This window comes from Poromitra crassiceps (genome assembly GCF_964638095.1).
Source record: "Poromitra crassiceps genome assembly, chromosome: 1".
In the NCBI taxonomy this organism is placed as follows: domain Eukaryota; kingdom Metazoa; phylum Chordata; class Actinopteri; order Beryciformes; family Melamphaidae; genus Poromitra; species Poromitra crassiceps.
Genome location: NC_139623.1, coordinates 5,425,435 through 5,450,319, shown reverse-complemented (window position 1 = coordinate 5,450,319; position 24,885 = coordinate 5,425,435). Strand labels below are relative to the sequence as shown.

Below are 24,885 nucleotides of genomic sequence, written 5' to 3'. Positions count from 1 at the left end.
CAGCAGTGGCACTCATGGTGTTTTTTGTGTGTGTGTACCAATAACCTCACCATCTAAAATAAGCATTGGCCCTCCAGAATTAATACCCGAAATTCAGAGGACCAGTAAGTCCATTGACAGCACTGTGCTGTTCAGCTCTGCGACCCAAATGGACAACCAAGTCTGGGAGAGGATGCAGAGGATTCCTGGCTGTAATTCTGATGACAATGTCTGCCTTGATCAATATGGTGCACAGTTGCATCATACTGTAGGCCTACTGTGAGGCCCTCACTGCTGATTATGACAGTGGTTCTCAAAGTGGGGTCCGGGGACCCCCATGGGTCCTTGGGGGGCTTGCAGGGGGTCCCCAGCAACAGGGGGGTCCTTTATTTTCACTATGATTCCATCCATAGTGACACAATGACAGGGTCATGGGTTTCATACACTTTCTTAATAAAACATCTAAAAGCTAAAACCATATCAGATGGGGGCCGATGAGACAAAGTCTTATCAAATGGGGGTCCGTGGTCTAATTTATGTCAGGTTAGGGGTCCTTGACGTGAAACCATTTGAGAACCACTGGATTATGAAACCAGGGCTTTATGGCTTTATGGTATAGTGTCCAGGAGATGGCGCCATCATTTAACTTATCCGTAGTCGGTCCTGATGACAGCATCATTCACTAAACCTTTTTTTCCCGACATAACATGAAATTACATTACATTACAATACATTACATTACGTCATTTGGCAGACGCTTTTGTCCAAAGCGACTTACAATAACACATGTTTGTCAGCAATAGAGCAATCAACTATGCAACACAGTCTATGACTACAACTTCTGAAGAAATAGTGGTAAAGTTTAGTTTATTTTTTTTTAGAGAGAGAGAAAGATGTTAGTTCAAGAACGGCCCAGATGGAGCCTGAAAAGGTGTCTTTTAAGTTTTTGCCAAAAGATTGGCAGTGAAGCGGCCGTCCTGACCATAGGAGGGAGCTCATTCCACCATTACGGTGCCAGGGACGAGAAGAGTCGCGATCGGGATGAGCGACTTTTGAGCCCCCGTAGCGAAGGAGGGGCGAGGCAAAATTAACTTCAAACACAGGTTTGTAAAGATATTTAGCAGGTAATTTATTAAGTTAGGAGTTGAGAGTATTCAAGATGATGGCGTATGCCAAACTTTTCATTTGGAGGCTCAAAGCAACAACAAAAAAAGTAGTGTATGATGGAAAAACTATTTATGACCATGGGTAATCTTTATATACTTGTTTGATGATTAGGAAAGGCTTGGGGAGGAATTATCCCTAGCTGGCACAGTGGCACTTCTTCCCATTCACTAAAACAGAGATAGCTATTTTGTTAATAAAACATATTTGTTTTAATTAAGTTTGAGTGTGGATTCCTCGTAGGCCTACATCTAATAAGACACATCTATCTAGTTTTAATTTGACCTATTCCACTTGTTCTTCAGCAGCTGTGGAGCATCAAATATAAGGCTGTTTGCTGACAAGGATTGAACCCGGTCTATAATAGGTTGGAGCAGTTTCTTTTAACCACCAAGCCATTCTTTCCCAGGAAGGAAATAAACATGTCTTGCATTTAAGTCATCTAATCAGAAACAATACAAAAAGAGAATTGTAAACAATGCATTTTTATGGCTGTTGTTTCACTTCAGAAATCAAGCAGCATTTCAAGTATTTGCAACGTCTCACCACATAGGGGCGCTGTAGATGAGTAGCCGATTTATACAAACATTTATAAAACACTTATAAAACACAAATTCCAAGATGCTTCACATTGTAATCCACATACACACTTCCTCTGTGGTGGCAAATGGAAAAAGTCACCATGAAATGAAGCATGACTCATCTAAATCTCCATCAACATCATTTCATATAAGAGGCCAGGTCAATTAAGATTAAGACAAAAACAGCCACGGGCAACAATACTCCATCCTTATGAAGAATAATGAAATCATATGCCAATCAGAGATGGCGAAACTTCTCGTAAGAAAAAAAGTGAATGGGGTAATGGGTGTGTGTAAACCATGTTGGTCAATGTGCTCATTTTTTCCACCATGCACTGCAGGGAGTTTCCCACGTTTACATACAGTAGCTACGCATCTTTCCTCACGTAGCCTTGCTCTCATGTGGAGAGAGGAGGAGAGAGAGGAAAGGAAATCAGTTCTCTTTTTTAGGCCACTATTTTTCACTCAGTGCACAACAATAGAATAGAATAGATTAGAATAGAATAGAATAGAATAGAATAGAATAGAATAGATTAGAATAGAATAGAAAAGAATAGCGTTTTAGCTGGTTCTGGTGATTCTGGTCGGCCGGGCAGCATCATTGATGTGGACCCCTAAAGCCTATTTGGCAGCAGGGACAGCCTGTGCCACTGCAGCACGTTATGTCTTACATAACAGAGCTGCATCCATCCACCCATAGGACACACACACACACGCACACACACACACACGCACGCACACACACACAGACACACACAGACACACACAGACACACACAGACAGACACACACACACACACATGCACACGCACACGCACACACACACGCACACACACACAGACACACACACACACACACACACACGCACACACACGCACACGCACACACACACACACACACACGCACACGCACATGCACACGCACACACACACAGACACACACACACACACACACACAGACACACACACACACACACACACACACACACACACGCTGCATCCATGGGCAGTCAGTGTGTAGGGGCGGCTTTAGCTCAGGAGGTATAGCGGGTCGGCCAATGACGCAAGGGTTGGCGGTTCGATCCCCGCTCCCTCTCAGCTGCCGTCGTTGTGTCCTTGGGCAAGACACTTAACCCTCCTTGCTCCCGATGGTGTGCAGGCACCCTGCGTGGCAGCCTGCCACCATTGGTGTATGAATGGGTGAATGTAGAAAATAAAGCGCTTTGGATAAAAGTGCTATATAAATGCAGGCCATTTACCATTTACCAGTCAGTCCACAGTCCTTATACACATCAATGCATGGAAGCCTGCCAATACAAAATTGGCTTCTATAGGGCAGGCCCATGCTGTCCTTCAGGACCCTGCCAAAGACAATTAGGTTCAACAAGTCTCTGTCTATATATTGTCTCAAATGGTTGCCCATATCATCTTATTTCATCAGCAGGCTATGCTATTGGCATTGCATCAGATCCACATGGCCGTCACACATGACCATGACCTTCTATGGTGGACATTGGATAAAATGCTTCATCATTCCCCACCACTTCCCTTTGGCATCCTGCCAGTCGCTCTCTCTCTCTCTCTCTCTCTGTCTCTCTCTCCCTCTCTCTCTCTCTCTCTCCTCTATTACTGCACATTCACAACCCGGATGCATTCTAGCCATCCTGTGTTATTAATAACTAAGAAGCCCCACGAGTAGAACAGTGCTTCATCATTCCTTCTGCCTCCTCCTCAGCCTCTCTCTCTCTCTCGCCCTGCTGTGGTTATCATGGCGGCAGTCGAGAGTGACCGGCGCGTGACCAGGAGCTCGTCCCGTATGGATCCTCGCAGCAGCGGAAGATGTGACGTCACGTCACCATGGCGACCGGGCTCCCTGTGGCACGTGTCTTTCTTGCATAAAAAGCGAAGGCGGCACCAGGGCTTGCGCTCACACACACACAAGCAGCATCAACAACCAGGTAAGCCGCAGCTCCCTTTCATCAGACCGTGTAGGTAGGTAACGTTTGGGAGTGAAAGTTTAGCTACTTTTCCAGCAAACAAAATAGGCTACCCTGGGTGCGCGAATTCATACCTTTCAATCTTTAGTTTTACCTTAAACATGAATTAACGTATCTTGAAACTGAATTTAACTTGGAGTGCAGTGCAGAACGCTATGGCCACCCGCATGTAGGTTAACGTTAAGCTACTATGGTGGACGCCGTAAACACGTGATGGCCACTCATTTCGTGTGATATAACTCACTTGTTTGTTAGATGCGTGCTAAACTGCTGCAGCAGCAATGGTGGAGGAGAAGGTTCGGGTGGGAGAGGGGATGCGCCGTGGCCTTGTTGCAGTCTGGACGGGGAGAGAGGCTGGTTGTGTAACTTGATGCCGCGTCGTTGCATCATCTAGATGCCAAACACGACGGTTGGAGAGATCCTATACAAAGCATGACCATTTCAAAGGCATACAATGACCTGTTTGGGCAATACAGATGAACAGCCTTGTTCATTCATAATGTATATAACGATAATTCATTCATTCGAACCATCATGTAACAACGTGACATTGACAGCTCCCGATGCTGCATTTTTGCGGAAGTGGAAGTGGGCTGGAAGAAACCACGTTATGTAACCCCACTGAAATTGATGTTTTACAATGCTTTTGCGCATATTTAACGATACAGCATTATTATCGATGCTAGCGTTATAACGTTAGTTAAAATATAAAAAAAATACTACTGCAGTACTGGTTTGTTGAAGCAGCCTGCTGTATGAATGAACGGAGGTGAAGCTAGTAGCCTACGTGCCTCCCTGCTTCCTCATGATGAAGTTTCTCCTCGTTGCGCCATTCCCTTCCTGCATATGTAGCCTACTAGCACAGCCTGTGCTGCGGTGCTGTCGCAACGAGAGAAAGCATCATCATCATAATAATAGAAATGGCACAAATGAATAACCTCGATGTGTTTGTTGCATTGCAAAGATGCTGTTGCATCCTTCTCGTGATGAAGGGCACACAGACAGTATGTCACATCATGTGATTCTGCCGCAGTTGACCGTGACTAGATGCTGTAGGTCTGTTGATGCTGTTTGGGAAACGACCACCAAGAATAATCCACAGTTTAATTCCTTTACATTTATCTCTTATAGTGTACCGTATTCACCTGCAACTGCCAAACTGACTACAAGAGCAACAGGTTTTGTAACTACTGGATAGCTGATAGGCCTAGGAGAGCTTTTTGCAGAACTAGTCAACCATATGATATGGATTAAAAAAGGAAAGGTTAGGTAGCAGCAGGTAAACTGATGTTTCTAAACACATCTTCTCACATCTATAGTTAACAATGTTTCAACAATGTATTTTATGCAAACCAGGAGTGCTAGCACCCTCTTAAACGGCCATTTCCTTTATATATGCGTTATTATTCTTAGTAATAACTGTGGAGGGACACATTGATTCTGTTTATTGAAATAATGTCGATTGAGCTTCATTAGGTGTGGTAGGTGCAGATGGAGCCGTGTCTGGCCTTGTCCCACTGGTGAAGGTCGTTACTGTAGCTGAGGGAAGGTCACAGCAGGCCCAGAGCTGCTACAGGGAGATGCTGATGACTGCAGGCCTGCTATAGCAGATTCTATGCAGTTTGTGTCATCATGTATTGATCATTTATGAAGTAAATGATCTGTATTCTATGTACTAGCAGAATACCCCTGCAGTGTGTCGTGCTGCGCAGCCACACATGACTTTGCATTCTTACTATTGTTCTGATTCTGATGGAGCACACACTCACGGGCCATTTAGTCAGGCCTCACTCACAGAGTTGGCATGCAGACTCTCCTTCCTCTCCCCAGAGGGTTTTCATAGTGTACTAACTTCCCTGGCTGATTCCAACTGCTCACCTCCACTACGTTGTGTTACATCAGTAGCTAACGAATGGAGCTGTCCATGGTGCTGAACCCGTGTTGACTAATTTTGGCCACTATAGCCATTTTTGCCCGGCGACAATTAACCTAATTCAAAAATCCAGCTCCGTTAGGTCACCTGCAGGGGTGCTATTTACACTTCCTGAAAGATTCCGCATGATCACACGTAAAATGGCATACCTGTGGGCTGTGGCCCAACACAATTAGCTCACACACAGACACTTCACAATTCTCATTATAGGATTCTCTGGTATATCTGGTAATGATTTAGTCGTTAATATTGTTAATCTACATCATTTCTAATTATAACCCCCCTCCTGAACAATTTTTCAAACAGAATTCTAAAACACACATATTTTCTAAAACTTGGTTTAGAATTGGTATTTCTCATCAGAACATTTTCTCTTTAGTTAATGTGAACAAATAAAATAAAATAAAAATCCTGTTGTGTAGAGTGTCAGTGAAATGTCTACAATGTAAAATGTCAGTGGCTTCACTGTGTCTCCTGTTGCCCGAGCATGGAGTAGGCTATTAGTCAACCAGATCCTCCTATCCCTCTGCTGGTAGACTAGCTAGTTTAGACCAACAACACACTGCTCATGTTACTTCTGCCTAACAAAGACTACATCCATGTTATTAAGGAGATATTGACAACCACCCAGAGGTCTCGTACTAAAAAAAAAATGCTGTCATAATCTATTATTACCTTTGTGTTAAAATGAGAGACGGCCTTCAGATTTTTCTGTCAGTGTTTAAAAAAAAATCTGTAAAAGACAGAACATATTCAACCACCCCAGCTAGTTATGTGAGTGAGAGGCTGCAGGTCTGTCTACTCTCTATATGCCATTTCTTCTATATTCTTTCAGGCCACCACTTAACTCCCAGCACTGAAAGAGAAAACTCAAACATTTTCATTGAATTTAGCTCAGCTTCCTCTCAGAACAGAAATATATGTAGAACTCAGTTTACAATAGGCAGTTTTTCATGCAATAGGACCAAAACTCGTGGTTAAAACATTGACCTGGATCCAAAAGAAAAATGTCCCCCAACCACAGCTGCTACAAGCCACTTGCATGTAAATGGGATTACCAGGCACTTGCTGTAAGTCCAGAGGCTTTTAGCTTGTTAGTGCCTTTCTTCCTGGTCCAGAGTAGCTGCCAGAAGATGCTGATGCTGGTCCAGAGAGCCTCGCTCTGCACTGTGGTGCACGTTTCAGGCCAGGCTGCCTTGCATCAAAACCACCGTTTTGAGTGCGTCCTGACTAGGGATGGGCATCGAATTTCGAATTTTCGAATAATCGTTGTTATTATCAAGGTCGACTTTTATTATTGAAATTCGAAATTGGAAAAAAAAAAAAAAAAAAAATTGAGTGAAATGTTGCATTGTCTCCCCTGATTCTAAGTATAGTCGAATCGCTTGGTTTGAGCAAGTAAAACTATTTTTATAAGCATTTTAAGCAAGGTTCATGGAAAAATGAATGGCGGATGAAATCCCATGAAGAGGGAGAGGGGGTGACTTTGGCACCCCTTTGGCACTCAGACCTGAGCCTAAATATTTAATGAACCACTCATGATTGTCAAAACTGTTTTTTATTTTCGAAAATGTCAATGTCATGTAACATGTTCTTTACTTCAGTGGTGCAATGCTTGTTTGAGCTAAAAATCCACAGCAGAAGCTTTTTATATTAATTAATAAAGCCGTAGACTTAGAATCAGGGGAGACAATGCAACATTTCACTCACAAAAAAAAAGATATATATATATATATTTTTTTTTACTTTTTTTTTTTTTTTTTCGAATTTCGATTAAAAGTCGACTTTGGCCAGCGAATTTCGAATAGTGTTTTTGCTAGAAATGCCCATCCCTAGTCCTGACTCATAGTTGGGTTGGTAAGAGGTTGGGTTGGTAAGATTATCACTGCTACTAAGATCTAAATGTCAATAGACTAATTCAACACACGCAGGCCTGTCATCCAGTTCTCCCGGGCTGGTTATGACTGGCATCTTGCTAGATTACTGTAACATGAGAATTTCCCAGTCAAAAGTAGAATAGCTGTTGCAAGGTTAGTGTGAGGTTAGTGTTCCTTTTGATGTTCTTCTTCAACTGACTAATGCTGCCATGTTGTCCAGGCAGGATGTACGCAAGAGAGAGGAAACTGCACACAGTGACTCAACACTCTGTGATTAACGGCCATGAATGTTAGGAAATGTCCTCACACACAGCAGGGAGAGGGAGGGAGAGATTATAGGGGAATATTAGGCTATCACTTGTACAATGAAGCAGTTTTTTTTTCTTTCATTATACTGGAAATATTCAAAAGGGTACAGCTTGTGCAGAGTTTAACATGGAGAGATACCACAGAACTGTAGCTTGATAGCTGTATTTATATTTTCTAAGTTCTCACTGACAGACGTACCTCTTTGTGGGTTTTTGACACAAGTTGTGGTCATTGATGTTATTGATGTTGCTGCTGCTGTAATGCCAGAATATATCTATCTATCTAGCCATCTATCTATCTACAGTATCTATCTATCTATCTATCTATCTATCTATCTATCTATCTATCTATCTATCTATCTATCTATCTACAATATCTATCTATCTATCATCTATCTGGGTGGGGGGTGGGGGGGGGGGAGTTAAGGACAGGCAGAGACTGACAGGATTAGTAACTTTATTAAACCATAATAATGTGTTGTCAGTTACTAAGTAGCTAAATCCACAATAGGGATGTAACGATAACCGGTTTTAATGATAACCGTGATTAAATTCCTTACGATAACCATACCGTTTCATTTTCATTTTTTTCATTTTCATTATCATTAAAACCGTGGTACCGTGATTACCATGGTACCATGATTACAGTGCTTTGAAAAACATGGTAAATACTGTCCATCATCAACCAAAGTTGGCAACAGTCTCCCAGATGCAGACGTGCAGCCTTGGAGAAATGATTTCAGTAAGTGTATCAATCCTTTTTGGGTCTGAGTTTTCCATGTAAAATGATTTCAGTGAGTCTCTCAGTATTTTTTGAACATTTTCAGCAATTTTTTACGAATACCGTGATAATACGATAACCGTGATCATTTTGGTCACAATAATGGTGATGTGAAATGTTCATACCGTATTACCGTTACATCTCTAATCCACAAGCCTTTTAGCCCATTGACTTTGGCTGTGCCTGAAGGCTCATACTCTGTTTTTGTAAGTCAGTTAAAAAAAAATCAGCCCTCATATTAGGGATGTTAATGATTAACCGATAGTCGGTTAACTGCCGTTAAGAATGTAACCGATTAAAATTAATTAACTGTTTTGACCGACGTTGTATAATAGGTAGATCCATGGTTGTATGTATCACCTCAATGTCCAGAGCGTAGACTCTATTATTCCACCAGTCCAGCAGAGGGCATAGGCTACCTCACCCAAACAATAAAAGGAGCGGTCACGTGAGGAAGTAGTCACATGATTGGTGGACTGAGATTCAGGAAACAAACAGACTGAGAGACCAGATAGCAACAATAGCAAGATGAGCGTGCCTGCTAGTGCTAGCAACAAAAGAGCAAAACGCAGCGCAGTGTGGGAGCATTTCACGCTAACAGGCGAAAATGCCAAGTGTAAATATTGCGACGCTGTTCTCAAGTACACCTCTAGTACCTCGTCAATGATATACCACGTTAAAACTCAGCACCCGACAATTGCATTGCCAGGCGAAGATGGAACATCGTCCTCCCAGCAAACTATCCTATCTCTAATTGCCAAGAGAAGATGTAGTGATGACCGAGCAGAGAAAATAACACAGAAGATTTGCTTTATGGTGGAAAAGGACATTGCTGCCATTAAGCGTGGTGGAGGGCAAGGGATTTCGCGAGCTACTTGGCTTGATTGAACCAGGCTATAGCGTCCCGTTGAGAGGCACAATAACTACCCGTATTGAGAAGCGGTACACAAAACATAAAGACGGGCTTAAAGTCGAGCTGAACCCAAAAATGACTTTTATTTTCTTTTAGTTCAAATACCTGGTATGCAGTGCACCTATTTAATGATGTATGCAAAGAAAATCACAACAATCTAATTTATTTCGTTTTTCACACTTTTTCACATCAAAAGTTCATTTTTCAAGATTTCATTGATAACAGTAATGTACAGTTTGCTGACGTCACCTAGTACTATCAAATTTCTACCCCATTTCAACCAATCATATCACGACATGCAGCTGTCAATCAAATCTTCATTTCAGGATAATTTTCTCTTCCAAATGAAGTAGAAAATGGCACCTAGTGCCTGTCATCTGCCAGAATTCCTATCCCATAACTATAACTACTAACTTGGCCAATTGTTAGAAACATGAACAAAAAACAAAAACTATCATCTCTAAGAATGCAAAGAAATGTAACTGGCTCGTTAAAACGCGCATTCCAGGGATATCGTATTTACAGCAGCGATAATGGCGCGCGCATCCGAGAGCTTGGTTGTCAGGGGTCGCACTTCGGAGATTCCAGGCCAACGTGCTGCACTCTCCGCTCGGCAACACGAAGGCAGCTGGCTGCCTGTGGCTCGCTGAGCTCCACTCCTCCCGTCAAAAGGCTCTTCCCGAGGGGAGCGCCACAACACACTGAATCCCACTCGATTTGGAGGCGGAACACGCCAGGATTGGCCAAAACCCAATCCAGTCCCCAGAATTGTCAAATAAAATCATCGACATGATACTATGACCCGCCTCTCAACCTGTCATCTTAGACAAACTATGTTTTTCAGTCTGAAACGGACTCATATGTACGTGACGAACAAGTTCAGTTCGACTTTAAGGAGCAGCTACGTTCAGCCGACAAGGTGGATATAACAACTGATTGTTGAACGGCTTTAACCACCGAGAATTACATCACTGTAACATTAAGTTAAGTTAAGTTAAGTTAAGTTAACATGCCACCACATCAACGAAAAGTGGGAGTTGAAGTAAGTGAAAAAGACGAGACATGCTTTCTTCGGGGGGGGGGGGGTCAAACTGAAACGTAGGGGTTAGTTTCGTATAAAAACTACATAGCTCGTGGCAGCTCGTGGCATGTCGCCGGTCTTCAGTTTGCCGGTAGAGAAAGTGATGTCACTTAGGCAACAGTAGTCTTTCTGATTTATAACTTATAGTGCAACAGTTCGGCGACAAACTACGACTTTCTTGACATGCAAAGTTATGTTTTAAATTGACAAAATGACGTTGGCACCCCGTGGCACAATTCAAACGGGATCAAGTAACGTTATTCTACGTTCACCGCCATTCATATTTTTTCAGCGCTGGTACAGGGAGAAAAGCAGGAAGTGACGTTCACTTTGCCTCTCTATATGGGTGTGTGACTGTAACATGTTTGATTTGTGTGATTCAATGAGGGGCAGGGCAAGAGGACAGACTAATACCTAAATGGACAGTTTATCTGGCTGGTTCTGGGCTCTCAGCCAATCAAGCCACAGCAGTGGAAAACTACTGGGGAGAGGGTGTGACAGAGGGCTAGAAAGATAGAAGGGGGGTTGATGGGCGAGAGACATTGAAAGGGGGCGGAAGAGAGAGAGCTAGGGAGGCTGGAGGCGTGGCAAACCAGGGCTTAGAGAAATGGCATGGGAGAAAATGGAGAGAGTCAGCGTGCTCATTCACATACACTCACATACACACTTCAAGTGCAGACACAAGCTGTCTCAACAAAACCTCATCTCTTCAACTAACCACTTGAGTTCAGTGATTTGTTAAATGTGATATCGGCAAATATTGCATCGTTGTCCATTGTCAATGAATCGATATAATGTCATATCGTGATCAAACTTGTGATTCCCACCCTTAGAAAGAGACTCCTCTCCTCATCCTGAGAACTGATCAAAACTTGTTTAAAGTTAGACATTTCACCACCTGATGCAGCCTGTTGTCTTTGTCTAATTTCTCTGGTTGACTGGGCGTCAGACATCGCTCAGGCCCTGTTTACATGGCAAGGCTCCCTGCATAAAACGGCAAACTTTTTTAGCCTTAGTGCCTTCTTTTACATGGGCGTTCTTGGAGCATGAAAACGCAAAAAAATGAAAACAGGTCCCAGAGTGGAATTCTTGATAACGCCGCCATTACTGTGTAAAGTGGAGAAACGCAAATCAGGTTAAGTCACGTTAAGTGCCCCTACTAATGTCGCACATAGCCTATTAATCACTGTCTCCTGCATTGAATCATTGAAGACAACTCACCGCGATGCATTTCCTCAAGTGAAGTCCCAATTGTGCTGCAAAGAAAACAGGTCTTTTTTATGTTGCTTTACCGGGTTTTTATTCTGTAATCCAATCTGGAGCAGTTTATTACCATTTGTGACTTCTGTGTCACTCTTATCGCGTGGAAAATTCATTAAAAGTGTAATCCTACAAAGCTAAATCAAGCCCGTTAGAAATAGACAGAATAGAGGAAGTTAAGCTTTTTTATCTTCAAAATAAAAGCCATAATTATAACTGAGTAAATAAAAATCCGGCCCGTCGACTCCCTACGTGTTAAAATGGACTTTTAGTTGTCTGTGTTCTATATGTCGTCTGTGTATTTCGGTTCACACACAAAAAATGTTGCAACATGCATCAATAAGGCTATTAGTGTATTTAATTACAATTATTGTGAAGGTTTTAACCAGAAGTTTCAATGTTATTCTGGCTCACTTGATGCTGCTCTGAGATTTTTGCGGCTTTAGTCTGCAATGGTCTGCATGCAAATCGTTATCACAAACGCTGTGTATAAATGCGAAATAACCGCTAGTTTGCCATTTTATGCAGAGACTGTTGTCATCTAAACATGGCCTCAGTCTCTGTGGGAGGCTGACCCACATAAACACCGACTGCCCCCCCCCATAGACACACACACACAGAGCCACACTCTTGTGCACCCCCTTCATTGCACAGTTTTGTTGTGTTTGAGTGAGTGAGGAAAGTGGGCCACAGCTCAGAGGGGGGGGCAGCAGACAGCCCAATAGAGGTGGAGGGAATGGATGGACAGGGAGACGGAGGGAGAATTAGACAGAGGAGCAGAATGGGATGAATGACACTGAAAGAGCTGGAGGGGAAGGGTGTGTGGTGAGTCAGGTTTAAACAGAAAGAGACGTGGGTAGATGCAGGCTGTACTCCCCACTGATATGTTTTATTATGCCTCGTCTTACTATATGTTTTATGTGAGGACCACAAAGGAAATAAGCCTTCGGGCTTTTTTATGTTTTTATCCTCTGTGATTGATATATTGTCTGTTCTTTTTTTACTATATGTACTGTTGTGTTCTTTTTTTTATCACCAAATAAATTCATTCATTCATTCATTCACCAGTCCTAATAACCTCTCTGATTGGTCAGCTCTGTCAATTTCCTGATCCTTCACAAGCAGAGAGAAGAGCCAGAGCTGAGGGGGTGGTGCATGTCTGTTGCATGACAGTCACCAGATTGTAGCTTGCCGTTAACATGTTTTTTCATGGCCCTGCTCCAAACAATACTGCCTCTGTGTGTGTGTGTGTGTGTGTGTGTGTGTGTGTGTGTGTGTGTGTGTGTGTGTGTGTGTGTGTGTGTGTGTGTGTGTGTGTGTGTGTGTGTGTGTGTGTGTGTCTGTGTGTGTCTGTGTCTGTGTCTGTGTGTCTGTCTGTCTGTCTGTCTGTCTGTCTGTCTGTCTGTCTGTCTGTCTGTCTGTCTGTCTGTCTGTCTGTCTGTGTGTCTGAGAAAGCATGTGTTGAATACCAGATCAGGGTTGGCTAGTTTACAGATAAAACAAGCAAGTCTATTGGCCACATTGTATCACACTGAGTCCTGTCAGAGCTCTCTCTGCTGTCAAGTCAAGTTTATTTGTATAGCCCTAATTCACAAGCATGTCTCAGAGGACTTCACAGAGAATATGTCTAGCTAAATCTAGCTGACACAACAATAACAATTACAGTAGTAATAATAACAACAAGATTGAACAACCATGTGATAAAGAGAGACAGAGAGAAAGGGGGAAAACGGGGGTGGAATGTGGGGGAGGGGAGAGCAGGGAAAGGGAGGAGGTGGGGGGGGGGTAAGGGAGGGAGAGTGGGGGGAATTTTGGGAGGAGAGATCAGGAAAGGGGGGAGGTGGGGAGGGAGCAGGGGAGGGAGAGCGGGGGTATGTGGGGGAGGAGAGAGCAGGGAAAGAGAGACTCCTGTCAGAGCTTTCTCTGCTGTGTGTCTCACACTGAGTCCTGTCAGAGCTTTCTCTGCTGTGTGTCTCACACTGAGTCCTGTCAGAGCTTTCTCTGCTGTGTGTCTCACGCTGAGTCCTGTCAGAGCCTTCTCTGCTGTGTGTCTCACGCTGAGTCCTGTCAGAGCCTTCTCTGCTGTGTGTCTCACACTGAGTCCTGTCAGAGCTTTCTCTGCTGTGTGTCTCACACTGAGTCCTGTCAGAGCCTTCTCTGCTGTGTGTCTCACACTGAGTCCTGTCAGAGCTTTCTCTGCTGTGTGTCTCACACTGAGTCCTGCTGTGTGTCTCACACTGAGTCCTGCCAGAGCCTTCTCTGCTGTGTGTCTCACACTGAGTCCTGTCAGAGCCTTCTCTGCTGTGTGTCTCACACTGAGTCCTGTCAGAGCCTTCTCTGCTGTGTGTCTCACACTGAGTCCTGTCAGAGCTTTCTCTGCTGTGTGTCTCACACTGAGTCCTGTCAGAGCTTTCTCTGCTGTGTGTCTCACACTGAGTCCTGCCAGACCCTTCTCTGCTGTGTGTCTCACACTGAGTCCTGTCAGAGCTTTCTCTGCTGTGTGTCTCACACTGAGTCCTGCCAGAGCTTTCTCTGCTGTGTGTCTCACACTGAGTCCTGCCAGACCCTTCTCTGCTGTGTGTCTCACACTGAGTCCTGCCAGAGCTTTCTCTGCTGTGTGTCTCACACTGAGTCCTGTCAGAGCCTTCTCTGCTGTGTGTCTCACACTGAGTCCTGTCAGAGCCTTCTCTGCTGTGTGTCTCACACTGAGTCCTGCCAGAGCTTTCTCTGCTGTGTGTCTCACACTGAGTCCTGTCAGAGCTTTCTCTGCTGTGTGTCTCACACTGAGTCCTGTCAGAGCCTTCTCTGCTGTGTGTCTCACACTGAGTCCTGCCAGACCCTTCTCTGCTGTGTGTCTCACACTGAGTCCTGCCAGAGCTTTCTCTGCTGTGTGTCTCACACTGAGTCCTGCTGTGTGTCTCACACTGAGTCCTGCTGTGTGTCTCACACTGAGTCCTGTCAGAGCCTTCTCTGCTGTGTGTCTCACACTGAGTCCTGCCAGAGCTTTCTCTGCTGTGTGTCTCACACTGAGTCCTGCCAGACCCTTCTCTGCTGTGTGTCTCACACTGAGTCCTGCTGTGTGTCTCACACTGAGTCCTGCTGTGTGTCTCACACTGAGTCCTGTCAGAGCCTTCTCTGCTGTGTGTCTCACACTGAGTCCTGCCAGACCCTTCTCTGCTGTGTGTCTCACACTGAGTCCTGCTGTGTGTCTCACACTGAGTCCTGTCAGAGCCTTCTCTGCTGTGTGTCTCACACTGAGTCCTGTCAGAGCCTTCTCTGCTGTGTGTCTCACACTGAGTCCTGTCAGAGCCTTCTCTGCTGTGTGTCTCCACTTCTCTTTCTCCATCTCCACTTTCCACATGTCTTCAATAATAAACAAGGCTAGGTGGAAACCTAGCATATGGCCATTGGAGAAAAGCGTTGACGAGCCTGTTGGTTGTAGCAGGCAGCAACATTGTTAAAGTGGACGGCTGTCGGTGGCAAAAGTATGAAGGATATAATGGAATATCAGTATGGTAAGAAAGCCCTAGAAAATAATTATTTAATTATGTACTTGCATTTAAGAAAACAATTTATTATAATACATTCATGTGTGTGTGTGTGTGTGTGTGTGTGTGTGTGTGTGTGTGTGTGTGTGTGTGTGTGTGTGTGTGTGTGTGTGTGTGTGTGTGTGTGTGTGTGTGTGTGTATGTGTATGCGCGCGTGTATTTATTGTGAAATTCTAAAAGATGTGTATTTGTCACATTAAAAGAACCCCACCCCTCATAGCCTCATGGTGCCTTTTCAACTTCTATTGTTCTAATTACATCTCCCAGTTAGCAGTATCCCAAAATGATAAGTTCATGATGAAATAGCCTATGCTGCGGTGCGGGCTTTCAAAAAACCACAAAATAAGTTTTGAGCAGCACAGTCCACACATGCTGTGTGCTGTGGTTTGGTGAAGTTTGGACAAAATTAGAAGGCGAAATAGCGATTTCTGTGAAATAGGCCCCACCGACCACAACACTTTGCAAGTCGATTATATCGCAACGGTGAGGTCTTTCAAAAAACGGCAAAACAAGTTTTATGCAGGACAGATGTGGTTTGGTGAAGATTTGACAAAATTTTAAGGAGAAATAGTGAAAAAATGCTTTTAGACAAAATTCTAAATGGCAGAAAATCTAGTTAGACGGAAATGGGCGTGGTCTATATAGAAAGAATGTTGATCGTAGAAGCTATGGTTCCAAAGTTATGGACCAAAACGTAAAGAGGGCAGTTATATCGCCACCGTGAGGTCAATCGGTGTAATTTTTTAAGCCAGAGTAGAAGAGTATTCTATGAACCTATGTACCCAATTTGGGAACAGTCGCTCTTATGGTTTGTGAGCTACGGGTACTTATTGTTGCCATAGCGCCCCCTATAGTCAAAATGACACAATTGTTTTTTTTATCAGCTCAGAGTACATAGCTGCACACCTGTACCAAGGTTCATTCACAACGGACAATGCGTTCCGGAGTTAGGGCGATTTTTGTGAACTAGGCCACACCCACAAAAGTTCAGAAGTCGATTCTATCGTAACGGTGCAGTCTTGCAAAAAAAACGCGAAATAGGTTTTGTGTAGGACAGTCCACACACGCTGTGTGATGTGGGTTGGTGAATATTGGGCCAAATTTGAAGGTGAAATAGCGAAAAAATGCTTTTGGAGACAATTCAAAATGGCGGCAAATCTAGTTAGACGGAAATGGGCGAGGCCTCTATCAGCAGATGCGGAATGACCCAAGGAATCCAGGGAAAAAAGAATGTTGATTGTAGACGCTACGGTTCAAAAGTTATGGACCAAAACGTAAAGAGGGCTGTTATAGCGCCACCTAGTGGTCAACAAGTGTAATTTCTCCATCCATACTAAAAAGTGACTCTGTGGACCTACCCTACCAAGTTTGGTAGTGGCAGGTCTTATGGTTTCTGAGTGGGACCAAATTGGCTTCCAAATCGGCTTCCAAATGGGCTTGCAAATTGGGTGGACAAACCCTGTTATATAGGGCACTGCGTGCGCTGGCCAAAAACACTCAAAAGGACTGGACTGCCCACTCGGCTTAAAAAAAGACATGCTAGCTATTGTCAGGTGAGCAGCCATTTTGTGTTGGACGTCCTGTCCAACACCAAATCCAGGGCAACTGCTCTGTTGAGACAAAATGGAGGTTAGGGAAGTACAGTGTGGAGATGAAGAGTAAGGAGGGGGCCAGAGTGCAGAAGGGACAGAGAAGAACTTCAAAAGAGCAAAGAGGAGGTCGGTGCAGTAATTTGTGAATACAGACAGGATGATGGTGGGAAGCAAATACAAAGGAGAAGACAGAAAGAAATATGAGAACAGCATGGGAATACACTACAGCATTGGTTCCCAAACTGTGGTCCGCGGGGTTTGCCAGAGAATTGCATTTTTTTTTTACAGACAACAGTTTTTACATACACATTAGCCCTGAGGAGTAGCCGGATTGGGCAGATTTTCAGAAATATTGCGATATTTGGGAAATATCACAATTTTAAACATTTACTTTCAGAGGCTGCAGCAGGCTCAGTTTTAAAGTTTCTGGTATCATATTAAACTAGGAGACCTAAGGCAGGGATACTCAACTTGCTTTGCCCGGGGGCCACTTTCGTGAAATTATAGGAGGCCAGGGGCCAGTTAATAAACAATCAATATACATTTTTCTGTATCGGATTGTAGGTTTTTGGGGTGTCAGCCAGAGTTTAGTCTGACAATGCTGTGCACACCGGATAGTTAGTTAGGTTAAAGGAGAACTTACCTCCAAAACACTTTTTTTCAGCTTTTAACCAATATATATGACTTTGGGGGTGATGTGTGAAGAATTCTGGTCAGAATTTCCACATTTGACACCAAACTGTTGCCATTTTACCATTTGTATCATTTTTCAGCAGCATAACTGGCATAAGCGCCCTCTAAAGGTCGAACACTGCTTTTTTTTTTTTCTCAAATGAATGGGAGATTAGGAACACACTGACGTCACAGTGTTCCCAAAGACTATGGGATTTCAAGATAATTACTCCCCTACCCCCCCTGTACCCTTTCGGCTCCTCAGAACTCCAAGCCTATTCCTATTGAAGTTTGCTCTTAAAATACTGAACCAAACGTCGTCAAAGTTGGCACATGTCTTAATTATTGTGCTTGCTGACAAGCAAGGCACAATCTTGAAATCCCACATACTTATACTTATATCTGCCAAAAAGTTTGGCGCGTAATAACTCCCTCAATTTTTGCGCCACATAGACATGCCAGACCTCAAAATGACCGCCTCATTGAGGACATGTATGCTATGACTTTGCTAAGGGTTTGTGAAAGCGGTTTGGCCGCAATTCGCCATTAAGCGCCATTTTTTTCCCCATTGACTTGCATAGGGTTTGGAAAAATCTTGCAAAATCTTGCAGTAAATTAGGTGTAATTCAGAAACCATAACAGCTAGAGCTACGAAACTTGGTAGGGAGGTGCACTGAGGGGTCTTTTACTATCCCTGAAAAAATTGCACCAATTGACCATATGGTGGCGCTATAACAGCCCTCCTTACCTTTTGGTCCATAACTTTTGAACCGTAGGGTCTATCATCAAACTTCTTTTTTCCCTGGATTCCTTGGGTCCTCCCGCATCTACTCAACTAGGCCACGCCCATTTGCGTCTGACTAGATTTTCCGCCATTTTGCATTTTGTCCAAAACAGTTTTTTTGCCATTTCTCCTTGAAATTGTGTCCAATCTTCACCAAACCAACGCACACATCATGTGGGGACTGTTCTGCACAACACTGATTTGGAAGTTTTGAAAAAAAACGCACCGTTGCAATATAATCGACTTCCAAAGTTTGGTGGGTGGGGCCTATTTCACAAAGATTGTCCGATGCTAACCAAACTTGGTACAGGTGTGGAGGGATGTACTCTGAGCCTATAGGAGAAGTATTTTGTCATTTAGCCTTTAGGGGGCGCTATAGCAGCATTCCGTGCCTGTCCCTTCTAAATTGTTTTATTTTGAAGGGCGGCAGGAAGTGCGGATTCATTCTCATTATGGCCAGCCTTCCTTCTTGTATGACACTTGACACTTGTCGCACGCACGCTATTGTACAGACAACAGACACACCTATGCTTGTATCACAGTGGGTTATCACTCATGGTCTCACTCTAATTTGCATACCGTATGTTTTGAGCAGCTCCAGCTCTTCTCTGTTAAAAACCAAATGCTAAAAGTGTACTGGAAACAGGAATCCGGTGAGATTTGACCAGATAAATAGAGGTTAATAGCAACTCTGAGCAGCAGTGTTGTATGCTGGGTAGAGAGAATGATGTAGTAGACAAAAAAAATATGAAATGACTTACTACAGTCATTCCTCCATCTGTAAAAGTATGAAATCACTTACTACAGTCATCCTCTCCCTCCCTGGCGCAAGTGGGAGCCCAGGGAGAGGGCAAATCAGAGTGAATCAGAGTTCCTTGGATTTTCTACATCACTTGTCGCCATCCAATAAAAAAATTCACAGGGCCACCCAGAGCCCGCCCCCTCACAGCCCTCACAGCTGCCTGCAGGAAACCTGTTGTGTTCATGTATGGCATGGGAGGCCTGTCTGTTCTGTTAGCTGCTGTGTTACTGTAGCATGGAAACATGTCCAGAAAACAATGAACTGAACCCATGGGTAAGTGTCACCACTTTGTGGTTGTTCATTATATACAGCCAGCTGGGTTTGAAAACATAATGGAAGAGATAGCCTAGTGTGAATAGCCTAGTGTGAATGGAGGCTGTTAGCCACAACAACTGTGCCTTATAGGCTAACCTCAGCCAGCCAAAACAAACACCTTGTCCCCCTGGCGTTAGGACACACTGTTCATCAATGTTTGGGACTAGTTGCAACAAGCTAATTGAGCTAATGCTAGCATTAGGCGTTAGTTAGCATGCTACCCAAGCAGCTTCTGTGGCTGACTGGACACATGACAACTGATCAGCAACTCTGTAACAAAACTAAAAGGGTAACATTACTTTGGTGACCAGGGACTATTATCAGTACATTTGACTTCTTACACTAACATAATGGAAGATAGCCTACATTAGTTACTGGCTGATTAGATGCCATCAGCAACTCTGTAACAAAACTAAAAGGGTAACATTACTTTGGTGACCAGGGACTATTATCAGTATATTTGACTTCTAACACTAACATAATGGAAGATAGCCTACATTAGTTACTGGCTGATTAGATGCAGCCATTGATAGCTTTTCACTTGTGTGTTTGCAGCTCTGGTAAGCCTGCTAGTTTTGTAAACAGTTGTTGTCGCAACCATAAACATGAATGACACTACAATGAATACTACTTCTCTGGAGGTTATCATGTCCTATTTTCCTTGAGACAGTTGGAGACATTTACAATACATGGTAATTATTGAGGCTGTAGTTTGCAGGTAATGTAGTTTTAGATTGCAGAGATTGAGCCAACTTTACCCTTTTGTGTCTCTCTAGTAGGCTACAACCAGTCTGACTTCCCCACCTACCAAGTACTTCTACTCCCAAGTACTTTTACTCGCATAGGCACACCCATAACTACTTAGTCCCCCTAGCTGCATGGGCAGGGACCTTGGAAGGCAGGCGGTGCATGGCGAGGACAGCAAGCACAATTACATTTTCGGTAGGAAATGTAGACATTCTAGTTATAGTTAGTTTCCCGCTGAATGTGTCACTACTTTATTAATATCTTACCTGGATAAGCTCGAATGATGATGTACGGTATATATTATCAGTCCGAGTTGGAAGCAGCTGTCTCCAGCCCAGGCAGGCGGGAGAGAGTCGTACTGTAAACCTCATGCACTAGCTCCAAGCTCCGCGGGCGCGCGCAGCAGAGCAGAGCTCTCTGTGCTCTGAGAGCAGAGAGAGCAGTCTGATATTTCCGCAAACAAATATGGTCGCAGTTTAGCGCACATGTAAAATATAACGCTATACTACGACGTGACAACGTGACAAAGCTTCTCTAAACACATCGGCTACTATCATATTTCCCTGCATCCCTCCTACTGAGATTATATCGGTAATGATTTTGGACAGACTGAATGCGCGGAGGAGGAGGAGGAGAGATCTGCAGCTGTGCCCTGAGTAGCCCTGAGAGACACTCGCCTCGCTCCGACTACTGTGCCTGTCTGTGAAAAGCGTCCTGTCCAGTCGCACCTTCGCAAACAGATGCGGGATTCCCTCAATCCTGTACCTAGAGCCATATGAAATCCGCGTTAACGGAATCGCGGACGGAATTGCGGAATTGACCAATAAAAATGGAATCTACTGTAAAACGTGGAATACTGCAGTATTTGCCATAATTGGGCTGAAATTCAATATATAATGTTAATAAGGTGATGTCACCCACAAGCATCTCTCCCTCTCTTCCAAACACACAGCTGACTGCCCTCAGTGGACTCTGCAGTAACGTAACATAACGTTAACGAGCGCATTCCAAGCATTCCAGCTTCGGACAACGTGCAGAAAGAACCCTGTCTGAAGTGTGCGTGAAGTGTTGTTGATGTTACTTGCCTTCAGTCAAAGCCTTCCGACCGTAGTCTAGATGGCAACAGGTTGATTTCCGAAAAAAAATCTGGACTTGAATACACAGCCAAAGAGTCTAGTATAGACAAGAGTATATGTCATTTCTTGGTTTTTTCCATAGGTATTTTCAAATCACTGTTCTAATACATATCTAGGGGGTAAGTCCTCCTTTAAGTACATACATAAGTGCCTGGGTAGCGAGCAGACGGCGGTATTTGACAATTTAGCAGCTAAATCATAGATTATTGAAAGATATTCCATATTCCAGACTGAAATGCTATAACAGAAGTGGAGTATTGGCCAGATTGACATGAACATTTGGACACTTATTCAGCGGGTATCTTGCATGTTGCGTTCAGGTGCACTGTAAAAAAAAGAAAAGAAAATTGCAATTCCATCGTGGGCCACATAGGGGGCCACATGCGGCCCGTGGGCCGCAAGTTGAGTATCACTGACCTAAGGAATCGTGAAATGCTAGTTTGTCAGGAAGGTAGCTAAATAACACTCCAAATATAAGCTACATTTTGGCGAGGGGAAAAAAACATTTTCAAAGGGGTCCTCTTTTTCACAGCCGGAAAAGTTTGGGAACCCCTGCACTACAGTATGTAATGTATATGTATCTCTCTCCTTCTGTCTCCTTTGGTGACCTTGTATAGTGAATGATGCTGGCAGCAGAGCACAAAATGGCTGCTCCAGCCTGAATAAAGGACACTAGAAATAGGCACAGAAGAAAAAAGTCCACACTAAAAACAAGTGTAGGCTAGACTAGAAACAACCTATCTACTGTAATCAGTTGTCTGACACTGGAACCACTGATGCCTTATTAGTTCACTTGCTGACAATGACATGTTCCATCTTAGTTAGTCCTGTCAGAACGGATTATTTAGGTCTCTTATATTGTTGAAGGATGCATCATTACTGACTATACAGTACGAACGAACAGCTAGTCAACAGTGTTTCCCCTACAACGAGGCCCCTGCCAGGCCTGATTTCTTTTTTACTAATAATAACATAACTGATTACTAATATGAATGAATAATGACATCACAGTCTAATCCTAATGTTAATATGATCCAAATCTGGCTTCAAATGGCCAAAATCTAAGTTTTCAGCAAGGGTCCCCGTGCGGTCAGTTTAGGATTTGAAGTCCCTCCAGGACTGAAAAAGATTCTAGGGGAAACACGGTCTGGTATTTGTCTGTTGATGGTGTAGTGGTTAAAGCCTCACCTCTGGACTGCAACCACACCCGTCCCTGCTGCTATATAACACAAGCTAGTGTGAAGTGAAGGGTTTCAGTGTGGACAGCTAGTGCCCATTTTGGGGGTGTGTACGCATGGTTGGGATGCAACACAGCAGTGTGCAAACACATGCAACGGTTGTATAATAGGGATGCACCGATATGAAAATTTTGGCCGACGCCGATAACCGATATTAACATTGCTGTTATGGCCGATAACCGATATTTACCGATGTTGATATGATCTGTATAAAACCAAATTTTTATGATCATCACATTTTGTACATACTGAAAAACACATGTTAACACTGAATTTGAAAAAGTTATGCATTTCTTTATTTGCAAAGCCTTTGGAAAAGCCCATAAATCATAGATTTACTGCATTATTTCATATCAATGTGAAGAATTTGGCTGATAATGATAACCGATATTAACATTGCAACACCTGACCGATACCGATATGACCGATATGTTAAAAAATGACCAACATCGGCCGATACCGATATGATTGCCGATATATCGTGCATCCCTATTGTATATGGAATAAGAAAACCCTGTGTGTGTGTGTGTGTGTGTGTGTGTGTGTGTGTGTGTGTGTGTGTGTGTGTGTGTGTGTGTGTGTGTGTGTGTGTGCTAGCGTGCATGCGCGCGTGTGCGTGTGCATGCGTAAGTGTGTGTGTCAGTGTATGTGTGAGAATGAGAGAGAGCTGGTTTATCCTAATCTGGTTGCCCCGTTAGGGTCTATTTAAAGGGTTCCCACAATGCACTGCTCCAGATTGACAGACTGCCCTACATGCTCCCAACACAGAGACACATACATACATACATACATACCCAATGCATGCATGCACGCACGCACACACGCAACAGATTAGGAGATTATGGTAGCCTAAAATGACAACCAACCTGTTCCAAGGACAATCCATGATGCCCCTACTGTAGCTATAGCTGTCACAGACACAAACAAACACACACACACACACACACACACACACACACACACACACACACACACACACACACACACACACACACACACACACACACACACACACACACACACAAACACACACATACACACACACACACACACACACACACACACACACACACACACACACCATAAACTTGAACTTTGTTGTGGTTTCCATGTGTTTTATTATGAAGAGTTTCCTAACGAAAGGCAACTGATGTGAAATTGTAGATTTGAGAAGCTAATTTGTATGTAAAGTGTGTGTCCATATGCAGCCAAGCTGTCCTGGTTTATCACTCTCTCTCTCTCACACACACACACACACACACACACATATACATGCATATATATTTGCTTCCTCTGTCTTCCTCTGACCTCCACTGACCATGTGACTGCTGCTGACTCGACGATTCCATACACACACATACTGAGGCACCACGATACTATACACACAGACACCCTCATAGGTATTCGCATTTCGCACACACGCACACACACACACACACACACACACACACACACACACACACACACAGAGCATCCCTGTTTCTGATCTAATTGCACTCTGGATGGGCATAAGTTTGTGCTGTTATGACAGTCCAGTTTTGTAACACAGTGATATTGAGTCCTCGTTGGTTTTCAGGCAAACAGACCAAGTAAGGAGAGGAGAGGACATGAAAGACAGGAGGGGACCGGAGGAAAGTTTGTAGGAAAGGGGAAGCAAATTGGTGGAAACACAGAGTGGAGGAAAAGAGGGGGGGGAAGAAAGTGGAGGTGTGGAGAGGAGAAAGGAGGACAAGAGTGTGTCATAGAGGTCGGAGGGCAGGGTGGGATGGAGAGAAGAAAGGGGAAGGAGAGGAGGTGAGGAGGTCACATAGTTGAGTCAAGGCCAAGCTTCCTCTCTATTCAGTCAGCAGACAAATCTCTATTTGTTATGTGACGCCTACCCCTTATCACATAAACACAAAGGCCCAATCCCAATTCCTATCTTAACCCTCAATCTTAACCCTCAAGGTCCTTACACATCAAGAGCGATGCGAATATATGGCAAGAAATTGCGATGCGAGTTTTGACCCACCTGTCAATCACAGCCACAGATAGTGTACACGTCGGAAGCGAATTTCTGAAAAATTGACCGTGGTTCAAAAAAATAAACGCCGCAATAACGCTCAGCGAAACTTCGCCGTTGGTATGCACGGTTGCATTGATTGATATAGGTTCGGAAAATATTATTGACGTGCGAATT

The 24,885-nt window shown here is 43.8% G+C and overlaps 1 protein-coding gene across 1 annotated transcript in view; it reads left to right on the top strand.

The window, feature by feature from the left end:
* Positions 1-3,613: 3,613 nt before the first annotated feature.
* gapdhs (glyceraldehyde-3-phosphate dehydrogenase, spermatogenic) overlaps positions 3,614-24,885 on the top strand; it is a 39,069-nt gene continuing 17,797 nt past the window's right edge. The window contains exon 1 of the mRNA XM_083637565.1: positions 3,614-3,680. The gene's annotated coding sequence lies outside the window, so the exon portion shown is untranslated. The remainder of the gene's footprint in view (positions 3,681-24,885) is intronic.